This window comes from Bombina bombina, chromosome 1, assembly GCF_027579735.1.
Source record: "Bombina bombina isolate aBomBom1 chromosome 1, aBomBom1.pri, whole genome shotgun sequence".
NCBI classification, from domain to species: Eukaryota; Metazoa; Chordata; class Amphibia; order Anura; family Bombinatoridae; genus Bombina; species Bombina bombina.
This window is the reverse complement of record NC_069499.1, coordinates 370,899,726-370,913,443: the sequence shown is the minus strand read 5'-3', so window position 1 is coordinate 370,913,443 and position 13,718 is coordinate 370,899,726. Positions and strand designations below refer to the sequence as shown.

General features: G+C 38.5%; 1 protein-coding gene across 2 annotated transcripts in view; it reads right to left on the bottom strand.

The window, feature by feature from the left end:
- The window catches only part of SPOPL (speckle type BTB/POZ protein like), a 209,784-nt gene that overhangs the window by 167,225 nt on the left and 28,841 nt on the right, over positions 1-13,718 (bottom strand). The gene's annotated exons all lie outside the window — the stretch shown is intronic.

The following is a 13,718-nucleotide window of genomic DNA, read 5'->3' as shown; positions in this document are numbered from 1 at the left end:
CATGCAATTTTAAGCAACTTTCTAATTTACTCCTATTATAATTTTTTCTTCGTTCTCTTGCTATCATTATTTGAAAAAGAAGGCATCGAAGCTTTTTTTGGTTTCAGTACTCTAGACAGCACTTTTTTTATTGGTGGATGAATTTATCCACCAATCAGCAAGGACAACCCAGGTTGTTCACCAAAAATGGGCCGGCATCTAAACTTACATTCTTGCATTTCAAATAAAGATACCAAGAGAATGAAGAAAATTTGATAATAGGAGTAAATTAGAAAGTTGCTTAAAATTTCATGCTCAATCTGAATCGCGAAAGAAAATTTTTCGGTACAGTGTCCCTTTAAATAAAATGAGTGAGCAGAATAGAGATTCCCCTCCTCCCAATTTTTTTTTTTTTTAAAGAAAGGAAAATAAATTAGATATTAAGATACTCTTTTTTCATAAAAACTGACAAAAAAAACATTTATGTAAGAACTTACCTGATAAATTCATTTCTTTCATAGTGGCAAGAGTCCATGAGCTAGTGACGTATGGGATATACATTCCTACCAGGAGGGGGAAAAGTTTCCCAAACCTCTAAATGTCTATAAATACACCTAGCTCATACCTCAGTTTAACGTATAGCGGTAAAAAGAGGAACTGGAAAAAAATAATGCTTTATACAAACAAAAAAATCATAACCACAAAAAATAGGATGGGTCTCATGGACTCTTGCCACTATGAAATAAATGAATGTATCAGTTAAGTTCTTACATAAATTATGTTTTCTTTCATGGAAGTGGCAAGAGTTCATGAGCTAGTGACGTATGGGATATAATACCCAAGGTGAGGAAGTACACGAGTCACTAAAGAGGGAGGGATAAAATATAAAAACAGCTAATTCCGCTGAAAAATTTAATCCCAAACAATAATTAAGTTTTCTTAAAAATTTCAAAAAAACTCAAAATCGAAAGGCATTAGGATCAAGCTGATACAACTTCTTGAAGAACCTTTCTACTAAAGGCTGCTTCCGAAGAAGCAAACACATAAAATTGGTAAAATTTAGAAAAAGTATGCAAAGAAGACCAAGTTGCTGCTTTGCAAATTTGATCAACTGAAGCTTCATTCTTGAGAGCCCAAGACGTGGCAACTGATCTAGTAGAATAAGCTGTAATTCTCTGAGAAGACTGCCCCTCCTCCAAATAAGCTTTGAGAATCAAATGTCTAAACCAAAAAGTCAGAGAAATACAGAGGCTTTCTAACCTTTCCTGGAGCCAGAAAAAAATAACAGACTAGAAGTCTTTCTGAAATCTTAAGTACCCTCAACATAATATTTCAAAGCTCTTACCACATCCAAAGAATGTAAAAACCCTTCAAGAGTATTCTTAGGATTAGGACACAAAGAAAGAAAAACAATTTCCTTATTGATGATGTTAGAATTCACAACTTTAGGCAAAAATTTAAATGAAGTCTGCAAAACAGCTTTATTTTGATGGAAAATCAGATACAGACTCACAAGAGAGAGCAGACATTACAGAAACTCTTCAAGCAGAAGAGATAGCCAAAAGAAATAACACTTTCCAAGAAAATAATATGTCCAGAGAATGCAGATGCTCAAAAAGAGGAGCCTGTAAAATCTTCAAAACCAAAATTGAGACTCCAAGGAGGAGAAATAGATTTAAAACAGGTTTAATATGAATCAAAGCCTGAACAAAACCGTGAAAATCAGAAAGTTTAGCAATCTTTCTATGAAATAAGACAGAAAGAGCAGAAATTTGTCCTTCAAAGTATTTGCAGACAAAACCTTATCCAAACCATCCTGAAGAAACTGTAAAATTCTAGGAATTCTAAAAAAATAATCATGAGTTGATCATGAAATATAGGTTTTCCAAACCAGAAAATAAATTCTCCTTGAAACAGACTTACGAGCCTGTATCATAGAGCTAATAACCGAGTCAGAGAAACCTCTATGACTAAGCACTTAAGCGTTCAATTTCCATGCCTTTAAATTTAGAGATCCTGATAGAAAAACTGCCCCTGAAACAGGTCTGGCCCTAAAGGAAGTGGCCAAGGCTGGCAACTGGACATCCTGACAAGGTCCGCATACCAAAACCTGAGAGGCCAAGCTGGTGCTATCAGAAACACAAAATCATTCCATTATGATCTTGGAGATCACCCTTGGAAAAAGAACCAGAGGCCGAAAAATGTAAGCAGGTTGGTAAAAACCAAGGAACTACTAGAGCATCCACCATCTCCGCCTGAGGATCCTTGGACCTGGAAAGGTATCTGGAAAGCTTCTTGTTTAGACGAGAGCCCATCAGATCTATTTCTGTTAAACCCCACATCTGTACAAGATGAAAAAAACACATCTGGATGGAGAGGACTCCCCCGGATATAAAGTCTGATGGCTGAGATAATCCCCTTCCCAATTGTCTACACCTGGGATATAAATCGTAGAATTTAGACAAGAGTTGGATTCCGCCCAAGAAAGTATCCAAGATACTTCCTCCATAACTGAAGGACCGAGTCCCTCCTTGATGATTGATATATGCCACTGTTGTGATATTGGCTGTTTAAAAACAAATGTAAGTTGGCCTGAAGAGCACTGAAAATAGCATGAAGTTCTAAAATATTGATTGGTAACCTCGCCTCCTGAGGTTTCCAAACCCCTAGTGCTGTCAGAGACTCAGACAGCTCCCCCACCTGAAAAACTTGCATCTGTTCAGAATACAGTTCAGGTAGGACGAACAAATGAGGCCCTCTGAACAATAAGGTGATAGTCCAACCACCAAATCGGAGAGAAAAAGTGTTGGGATTTAAATATATCAGTTGTGATATCTGAAAATAATCACTGCACCTATGGTGCAACATGCAAAGCTATAGAGGCCTCAAACGAAAACGAGCAAAGAGGATTATACCTGATGCTGCAGTCATGAGACCTAAAACTTCCAAGCACATAACCACTAAAGGAAATAATAGAGACTGGAGGTCTAGACAAACTAAAATTAACTTAATTTGTCTCTAATCTATCAGAGAAAGAATCAGACACTAAATTTTTATCTGGAAATATAAAGAGGTGACCCTTGTCAAAGGAATCAAGAAACTCTATTGTAAATTGTTCCTCCAACCAGGTCTTAAAGAAACCACACTAGATGTTTCAAGTGAGATTCTGCTAAATGAAAAGATTAAAGCTAGTACCAAAGTATCATCCAAATAAAGAAACACTGCATGTTAGAATAAAAGGATAAAGGGGTATAATTCGTAAAAATTATTGCATCTTATCCATAAACTCTGGTATCAGCCTGGAAATTGTTTTGCTATCTTTGTCTATGCGCAATCTGTTGCTGTATTGCATTTGTTTTTCTGCTTGCGCACTTCAAATTGCTGTATTGCCTTTGCATTTTCTAATTGCTTTTAAAGTTTGCTTTTTTTGCTATATACTTACTGTGCTGTTTTGTGCTTAAAATATATATTAAGTGACTGTGCATTTTATTACTGCTGCTCTTTTTGTGTTGTTAAAGAAGAAGTTTATTTCAGGCAGAAAAGCACCCACTCTAGAGAGGGAGGGGGGATCATAAAAAGATCTGTCAGTGAGCAGCTGTGTAGAGTCAGTGAAGAGAAATTTAAAAAAACTGTTCCGTTGTATGTGTGTGCAGTAATGAAAGGGAGATTTAAGTGTAACAGATTTAATTATTTGAAATGTATTTATCTGAATTTGTGAGGAAATGGCCAATCTTTTCAGACTCAGATATATACAAATACATTTTAAATTTGGAGGAAAATTAATAAATATATGTTTTCCTGAAAAAAACAACAACAAAAAAAAAAAAACAAAGAGGGGGAGTGAATCTCTGGTATGCGAGATGAAATGAGCTTGTCTGTATAGCTGTACAAATGAAACTGTTTCTTTCTGTTTCCCTGCTGGGAAATAAGACGTTTTAAGAAAATATGTTGTAATGTTATTTTATATACCTGTATTTTAAAGTCACCAGCATGTTTTAAGTATGTGGTATTCATGTGCAGTTTTAGTTTTAAATGATAATTGTGTGGCAAGTAACGGCTTTGAGAGTGGCTTTGAAAGTGCGATGGTGTGTGATTTTTTTGTCACGCTCTGGTAAAAATGAAACTGTTTTTGGAATGATTAATAGGTTGACGTATGTTGTATTTGTAAGGTCTGTGCACAGAGTTGGTGCACCCAATGACATATAGTTATAAGCTGTAATTGAAAGTTTATTTAAAAGTGCGTCCGTTTTTGTTGCAAGTAAATTAATCTGCAGGGCATGCTACAAATACAGAGGTGAAATTTGTGTGGTAAATCATACAAGCAGCCTAGATTATGGTTAGAATATACATATGTAATTTACGTAATGAATGGTTAGTCCTTAAAGGGACAGTGTACTGTAAAATTGTTTTATATTAATGTATTTGTAATGACTTGTGATATAAGCTGAATAGTTTCAAATGTAGGAGAAGTTGCATTTGCAAGTTTGTGTATATATAAAGTAAATTGTAATGGGTTGAATTGTTAGTCTGTAAAATCAGAACTCAGTGTGTAGGCAGAGCACTAGAAAATTGTCATTTTATTAGCAGCAATAACACTGTATTAGTAGTTTGCAAAATATATATTTTTTGGGACCTTTCTATGTATTCTTTTTAAATCTGCCATTTAGTTAGTAGATATTTCTTTTGCAGTGTAACTGAATTCTCTCTGTAATGCAAACTAATTGATAAGTTGTCTACAATCTTAGTGTTACGATCTGTGAGACTAAAAAAAAAAAAAAAAAAAAAAAAGACAGGAGTGAAAATATTTAAAGGGATATAAAATCTGAGATTTTAAGGAAATATTTACAGAGAAGACAATGAGGTTTACTGTAAGCCTAACACTAGTATATTTAACTGTGTCAGAAGTTTCAATTAAAGATAATTTTTAATTTGAGTAAAATGTCCCTTTAACTAGCCTGCATCCCACTGTGAGTGTGTTTTTATGCTGGTTATGCTTGCTTAGGCTATTTAATGAATGTCAGTATACATGTTTATTATAAGTAAGGCCAATGACTCATTGGGAATAATTTAAAGGGGAAATTTTTATTATTATTTTTTGTAGAAAGCTTATTTTATTTTTTGTTATATACATTTGTTACATTTGGCTAGAGAGCTGCAGAATGGTGAATGTCAAATTGTAAACAGAGTTAAATCAAGTAATTGTGTTGTTATTGAACTTTTGGTTATGTAGGAGTATAGACTGGATTCTAGCAGCTTTTCACAAATTATTTGTGCCACATCTGATTTACTTAAAGGGACAGTCTACCATATAATTGTTATTGTTTTAAAGATAGATAATCCCTTTATTGCCCATTCCCCAGTGTTGCATGGCCAACACAGTTGTATTGGTATGCTTTTTGCCTCTGTAGTTGCCTTGTGTCTAGGGGCATTCTTCCAGCTCCCTGGTCACATGACTGTGACTGTTTATGGTCTTTTGTCTTGAATTTAGCATTGTTTTGTGCTGAATCTTAAATGACCCCCTGTGCCTGAACACAGTGTTATCTATATGGCCCACGTGTATTTTGTCTCTCTGTGTTGGAAAGAGATTTAAAAAGCCTGTGATAAGAGGCAGCCCTCAAAGGCTTAGAAATTAGCATATGAGCCTACCTATGTTTAGTTTAAACTAAGAACACCAAGAAAAAAATTTGATGATAAAAGTAAATTGGAAAGTTGATTAAAATTAAAAGTCCTATCTGAATAATGAAAGTTTAATTTATACTAAAATGTCCCTTTAACAGTGGATTTGCATGGTGCATGCGAGCAGGAGCTATATAGAACAGTGGCTGTATCATTATTATCTAATTATTCCCAAAATTGGATACTTAGGTGTTTGTGTGTTCTTTTGTAAATTTATGGTTAGGGATTTTATTTGTAAATATGCAACTGGAGTTTATTGATCTTCTGAAGTGATTGCATCATTAGTATGATATCATAGAATTGTACATGGTAGAATTTGCAGAACCACGGTATAGATGGTTGTTTGGGAATGGCAGAATTGGTTTTGAATTTCAGGTTAATTTTGGTTGTTAAAAGTTTGTGTCGGCTGTTCATGTTTTGTTTTGTAAAATGGACAATTGGTTTAAGTGTTTTCTAAGAGAATGTTGTGTTTTTATTTTTCGTGAATGCGTGTGGTAAGGTGCTGTATGAATGGAATATTGCATGTGAAGGTGTATTTGATTATGCTTGCTATTGAGAATTGTATTCTGCATGCATGAGTGGAGTGGATAATTTGTCTTTTTGTTTTTTGTTATGTTGTGTTTGCATGCCACATGGGATGTTTCACGCAAACATGAGGGAAGTATTGATGAGTATTGATGAGTATCTTTATGTGATAGGGGTGATTGTTTTTAGGTAAGAAGGTGAACCTAAAACGTTTTGAATCTTCTCTTACAATGTTATTGCCTAACCACCAGCTGTGCCCTATATTTTTCTATATTTGGTTCTTAACACTATATTTGTATTTGCAGGATGAGATCATGCAGCTGTATCCAGAAATTAAACAACACTAACGGAATTATTTTTTTGAGTTTTTTCCATATTTAGGTAAAATCTGTACAGATAAAATTCCATAAGTGCACTCTTCAAAAGATTAAAGATTGAAAGCAAGTAAACCTTTAAAGAAAGAAAAGAAGAAAATGAAAGACCTTTTGTCAAGCTTGTTTTAACCACCATACTGCAGTAAAAAATAAAAAAAAATAAAAAAAAAAAAGTTACTGAACTATCTTTGGATCCATTCTTTGCTTTGCATGCTGGTACCAGCCCCAGAACTGGACTCTGAGTAATCCATGACTGTCTCCTCTGATGTGTGTCTTCAGGACATAAAGACTATCCTTCTCTGGACTGTGCCTTATCGCTCGATATGGAGGTCCTGCTGTTACAGGGTCAACCAATTAAATTAGGGGAGTATTGTTTTAACTTGATTCCTTATACTGTTTGTTTTTGTAGTTTTATTTTTATTGAACATATTAGGTATAAGAGGTCATATGCTTCATTGGTATTAGTGCACATTGTAGTTTATGTGCTTAACATAGTAATTTTTAGATAAAGGTAACTGTGAACTGTGCAGTATTGTACCCTATTGAATGGCCCACTGAGTATAAAAATATGTTTCAGAAAAATGCTGCAATATATAATAATATCTTAGACCCTTCACCCTTTAGAACATAAGGAGGACACGTCTAAGCTAGAAGTTTATAGTAAATATACAGAGAAATGTTTGTTTCAGGGAATAGCCTAATTATAGTTTATGAAAGCAAATGTATTTTTCCCTTTATTAATTAGTATGGTATCTTTTCACTTGCATAGTATTCATGAAGTATCATTTAAAAGTGTATAGAGAAGTTGTAAATTATTCTCTGAGAAATGTCAATGTATTTAGTTTGTATTGTATATCAACAATGTTTTGTTTGATTTTAAATGACATAGGATGAAAGTGACGTTTTATTTGGACATAATTGTGATTGTATTGCGGTGTGTACTCATCCTGTACTGTTTCTGTTTGCTTCCTAGACTCCCTGTGACTCGAGTGTCTGCTTGCCATGGGTATCCACTGGTTGCCTTGTCTACCCCATGAACAAATCATCTGATTTCCAGTATCTCCCTGCGGAAGAACCATGGATAAGCGCCCATACTGCAAATGAACTGTTGGAGAACTGTATTATAGCAAAGTGTCAAGGTGCAGCGCTCTCAAATGGACAAAGACTGTTCTTAAAGTGATCAGAGGCCACCTAGAGACAGTTGTGCTGTTGCTATGTCATGCTTTAAAAGGAACTGTTGGACATATTGGGGGGTGCTAGCAATGCAGGTGGAGAGATAGACGATGCAGCGTTGTTTGGGGGTAGATGGGGGGCTGGTTGGGTCTCTGTGCCGGTGGACCGGTAGTTTTGGGAAGGCTGGAAGATAGATGGAAGGTATTGGAGGGACTGTACCGATATGCAGTGACAATTAGCCTATAAAAGTATATCACGACATGTGAATATTTTTCTCTTTAGTATTCTTATAGAGTTCTGTTACCATAATATAAGGCTTTACTACTTTTTTTATGTCAGTCTATTTTTATGTTATTCTGTTAGAATAAAAGGATGGTATGTTAGGGGTAATATGAACCTGACGGCAGCCATCTTGTTCCCCGCAGCCATCTTGTGATGATTAGCATCCATTTTGTAATGATTAGACTTTTATTATAGTGGTTTATTATGTAGTAAGAAATATGCTGATGTTAGGGAGACTTGCATAGATATAATAGCCCTGAGAATGACCCTGAAGATGTGCATTGTTATCTCTACAAGATGTCAAACGGCTGTGATTTGTGCTGGGCTAGGAGGCCCAGTTACTGTTTATCTGTAGTTAGATATTCCTGTAGAAATGACTCCCTAACACTCCTTTTATTCCAATTATATTTTCTATGAGTTTCTTTGTTCTTATAGAAATACCATGTGAAATGATGTAATTATGAATATGTCACTTGTTAAACCTATATGCTGTAACTCTTGTCTGCAAGGATATCTGACAAATGTGATGTACAACTTACAGGATGCCAGATGTTTTTCCTCATCTTAGAAATGAGCTAATGACTACAGATTTCAATGTATTCTGAAAGGTATATAAGCTTGCTATCCTGAACAATAAAATTAGAGCTGTTCAACAAACATATTCTTGTGTGTTCTCTGAACGGCTCTCCAAGTACTTGAAAACACTTTGCAGGGTAGATGCCAGAGTCCTGAAGCAGAGGAGAACAAGAGGGTCCTGGTCCTAGAGGAGTCTCCTTACACTGCATTACCCTGCTCTCTGATTACAGATAGAAGGGTACCAAGAATCTATGAAAAGAATCTCTGAGCTGTCGCTAGCCCAAAAGGACGAGCGACAAATTGGCAATGCTTATCTAGGAAAGAGAATCTCAGAAAACAATAGTGGTCGGAATGAATTGGAATGTGACAAATAAGCATCCTGGTAAGTCTATTGTGGACATAAAGTGACCTTGCTGAACAGAAAGGCAGAATAGTCCCTATAGTCACCATCTTGAAAGTTGGAAAAATTTCAGATCCAGAATTGGTCTGAACAAATTCTCTCTTTGGGACAATAAATAGATCTGAATAGAAACCCAAACTCCGTTCCTTCAGAGGAACTGGAACCATTACCCCTGAAACTCTAAATCTGAAACACATTTCTGAAAAACCTGAGCTTTCACAGGGTTTGTTGCAACATGGGAAAGAATCTTCCCATGGGCGTTTTTTATTCTGAAACCTATGCGATACCCCTGAGAAAACAATATTCTGAATCCACTGATTTTGAACAGAAACTGTTCAAATGTGTTGAAATAAATTCAAACTGACCCCCCAACAGTTGAACTAGTTTAAAGGCCGCACCTTCATGCAGTCTTAGGGGCTGAAATTTGTTTAATTATAAGGCTTGGATTTATTCAAATTCAGAGAAAATCTTAAATTAGAGCCAGAGGTCTTAGGAGGATGAAAAAAAACAATTGGGAGCTTAAAAAATACCCTTAGATTTCTTATCTTGGGGAAGAAAACATAATTTATGCTTACCTGATAAATTTATTTCTCTTGTAGTGTATCCAGTCCACGGATCATCCATTACTTGTGGGATATTCTCCTTCCCAACAGGAAGTTGCAAGAGGATCACCCACAGCAGAGCTGCTATATAGCTCCTCCCCTCACTGCCATATCCAGTCATTCGACCGAAACAAGACGAGAAAGGAGAAACCATAGGGTGCAGTGGTGACTGTAGTTTAATTAAAATTTAGACCTGCCTTAAAAGGACAGGGCAGGCCGTGGACTGGATACACTACAAGAGAAATAAATTTATCAGGTAAGCATAAATTATGTTTTCTCTTGTTAAGTGTATCCAGTCCACGGATCATCCATTACTTGTGGGATACCAATACCAAAGCTAAAGTACACAGATGATGGGAGGGACAAGGCAGGAACTTAAACGGAAGGAACCACTGCCTGTAGAAACTTTCTCCCAAAAACAGCCTCCGAAGAAGCAAAAGTGCCAAATTTGTAAAATTTTGAAAAGGTGTGAAGCGAAGACCAAGTCGCAGCCTTGCAAATCTGTTCAACAGAGGCCTCATTTTTAAAGGCCCAGGTGGAAGCCACAGCTCTAGTAGAATGAGCTGTAATCCTTTCAGGGGGCTGCTGTCCAGCAGTCTCATAGGCTAAGCGTATTATGCTCCGAAGCCAAAAGGAGAGAGAGGTTGCCGAAGCTTTTTGACCTCTCCTCTGTCCAGAGTAAACGACAAACAGGGCAGATGTTTGACGAAAATCTTTAGTAGCCTGTAAGTAAAACTTCAAGGCACGGACTACGTCCAGATTATGCAAAAGACGTTCCTTCTTTGAAGAAGGATTAGGACACAATGATGGAACAACAATCTCTTATTGATATTCCTGTTAGAATCCACCTTAGGTAAAAACCCAGGTTTGGTACACAGAACTACCTTGTCTGAATGAAAAATCAGATAAAGAGAATCACAATGTAAGGCAGATAACTCAGACTCTTTGAGCCGAGGAAATAGCCATCAAAAACAGAACTTTCCAAGATAAAATTTTAATATCAATGGAATGAAGGGGTTCAAACGGAACTCCCTGAAGAACTTTAAGAACAAAGTTTAAGCTCCACGGGGGAGCAACAGTTTTAAACACAGGCTTAATCCTAACCAAAGCCTGACAAAATGCCTGGACGTCTGGAACTTCTGCCAGACGCTTGTGCAAAAGAATAGACAGAGCAGAGATCTGTCCTTTTAAAGAACTAGCTGATAAGCCTTTGTCCAAACCCTCTTGGAGAAAGGACAATATCCTAGGAATCCTAACCTTACTCCATGAGTAACTCTTGGATTCACACCAATAAAGATATTTACGCCATATCTTATGGTAGATTTTCCTGGTGACAGGCTTCCGAGCCTGTATTAAGGTATCAATGACTGACTCGGAGAAGCCACGCCTTGATAGAATCAAGCGTTCAATCTCCATGCAGTCAGTCTCAGAGAAAGTAGATTTGGATGATTGAAAGGACCTTGTATTAGAAGGTCCTGCCTCAGAGGCAGAGTCCATGGTGGAAGAGATGACATGTCCACTAGGTCTGCATACCAGGTCCTGCGTGGCCACGCAGGCACTATCAGAATCACCGATGCTCTCTCCTGTTTGATTTTGGAAATCAGTTGAGGGAGCAGAGGAAACTGTGGAAACACATAGGCCAGGTTGAAGAACCAAGGAGCTGCTAGAGCATCTATCAGCGTTGCTCCCAGATCCCTGGACCTGGATCCGTAACAAGGAAGCTTGGCGTTCTGGCGAGACGCCATGAGATCCAGTTCTGGTTTGCCCCAATGATGGACCAGTTGAGCAAACACCTCCGGATGGAGTTCCCACTCCCCCGGATGAAAAGTCTGACAACTTAGAAAATCCGCCTCCCAGTTCTCTACGCCTGGGATGTGGATCGCTGACAGGTGGCAAGAGTGAGACTCTGCCCAGCGAATTATCTTTGAGACTTCTAACATCGCTAGGGAACTCCTGGTTCCCCCTTGATGGTTGATGTAAGCCACAGTCGTGATGTTGTCCGACTGAAATCTGATGAACCTCAGTGTTGCTAACTGAGGCCAAGCTAGAAGAGCATTGAATATTGCTCTTAACTCCAGAATATTTATTGGGAGGAGTTTCTCCTCCTGAGTCCACGATCCCTGAGCCTTCAGGGAGTTCCAGACTGCGCCCCAACCTAGAAGTCTGGCATCTGTTGTTACAATCGTCCAATCTGGCCTGCGAAAGTTCATACCCTTGGACAGATGGACCCGAGAAAGCCAACAGAGAAGAGACTCTCTGGTCTCTTGATCCAGATTTAGTAGAGGGGACAAATCTGAGTAATCCCCATTCCACTGACTTAGCATGCATAATTGCAGCGGTCTGAGATGCAGGCGCGCAAATGGCACTATGTCCATTGCCGCTACCATTAAGCCGATTACTTCCATGCACTGAGCCACTGACGGGCGTGGAATGGAATGAAGGACACGGCAAGCATTTAGAAGTTTTGATAACCTGGACTCCGTCAGGTAAATTTTCATCTCTACAGAATCTATAAGAGTCCCTAGGAAGGAGACTCTTGTGAGTGGTGATAGAGAACTCTTTTCCACATTCACTTTCCACCCATGCGACCTCAGAAATGCCAGAACTATCTCTGTATGAGACTTGGCAATTTGAAAGCTTGACGCCTGTATCAGGATGTCGTCTAGATACGGAGCCACCGCTATGCCTCGCGGTCTTAGAACCGCCAGAAGTGAGCCCAGAACCTTTGTAAAAATTCTCGGGGCAGTGGCCGACACGAAGGGAAGAGCTACAAATTGGTAATGCCTGTCTAGAAAGGCAAACCTTAGGAACCGATGATGATCTTTGTGAATCGGTATGTGAAGGTAGGCATCCTTTAAGTCCACTGTGGTCATGTACTGACCCTTTTGGATCATGGGTAGGATGGTCCGAATAGTTTCCATTTTGAATGATGGAACTCTCTGAGGAATTTGTTTAAGATCTTTAGATCCAAGATTGGTCTGAAGGTTCCCTCTTTCTTGGGAACCACAAACAGATTTGAATAAAATCCCTGTCCTTGTTCCGTCCGCGGAACTGGATGGATCACTCCCATTACTAGGAGGTCTTGCACACAGCTTAGGAATGCCTCTTTCTTTATCTGGTTTGATGATAACCTTGAAAGATGAAATCTCCCTTGTGGAGGAGAAGCTTTGAAGTCCAGAAGATATCCCTGAGATATGATCTCCAACGCCCAGGGATCCTGAACATCTCTTGCCCACGCCTGGGCTAAGAGAGAAAGTCTGCCCCCCACTAGATCCGTTTCCGGATAGGGGGCCGTTCCTTCATGCTGTCTTGGGGGCAGCAGCAGGCTTCCTGGCCTGCTTGCCCTTGCTCCAGGACTGGTTAGGTTTCCAGGCCTGTCTGGAATAAGCAACAGTTCCCTCTTGTTTTGAGGCGGAGAAAGTTGATGCTGCTCCTGCCTTGAAATTTCGAAAGGCACGAAAATTAGACTGTTTGGCCTTTGATTTGGCCCTGTCCTGAGGAAGGGTATGACCCTTGCCTCCAGTAATGTCAGCAATAATTTCCTTCAAGCCAGGCCCGAATAAGGTCTGCCCCTTGAAAGGAATGTTGAGTGATTTAGACTTTGAAGTCACGTCAGCTGACCAGGATTTAAGCCATAGCGCCCTATGCGCCTGGATGGCGAATCCGGAATTCTTAGCCGTTAGTTTAGTCAAATGAACAATGGCATCAGAAACAAATGAGTTAGCTAGCTTAAGCGTTCTAAGCTTGTCAATAATTTCATTCAATGGAGCTGTCTGGATGGCCTCTTCCAGGGCCTCAAACCAGAATGCCGCCGCAGCAGTGATAGGCGCAATGCATGCAAGGGGCTGTAAAATAAAACCTTATTGAATAAACATTTTCTTAAGGTAACCCTCCAATTTTTTATCCATTGGATCTGAAAAAGCACAACTGTCCTCAACTGAGATAGTGGTACGCTTTGGTAAAGTAGAAACTGCTCCCTCCACCTTAGGGATCGTCTGACATAAGTCCCGTGTAGTGGCGTCTATTGGAAACATTTTTCTAAATATAGGAGGTGGGGAAAAGGGCACACCGGGTCTATCCCACTCCTTGCTAATAATTTCTGTAAGCCTTTTAGGTATAGGAAAAAAACGT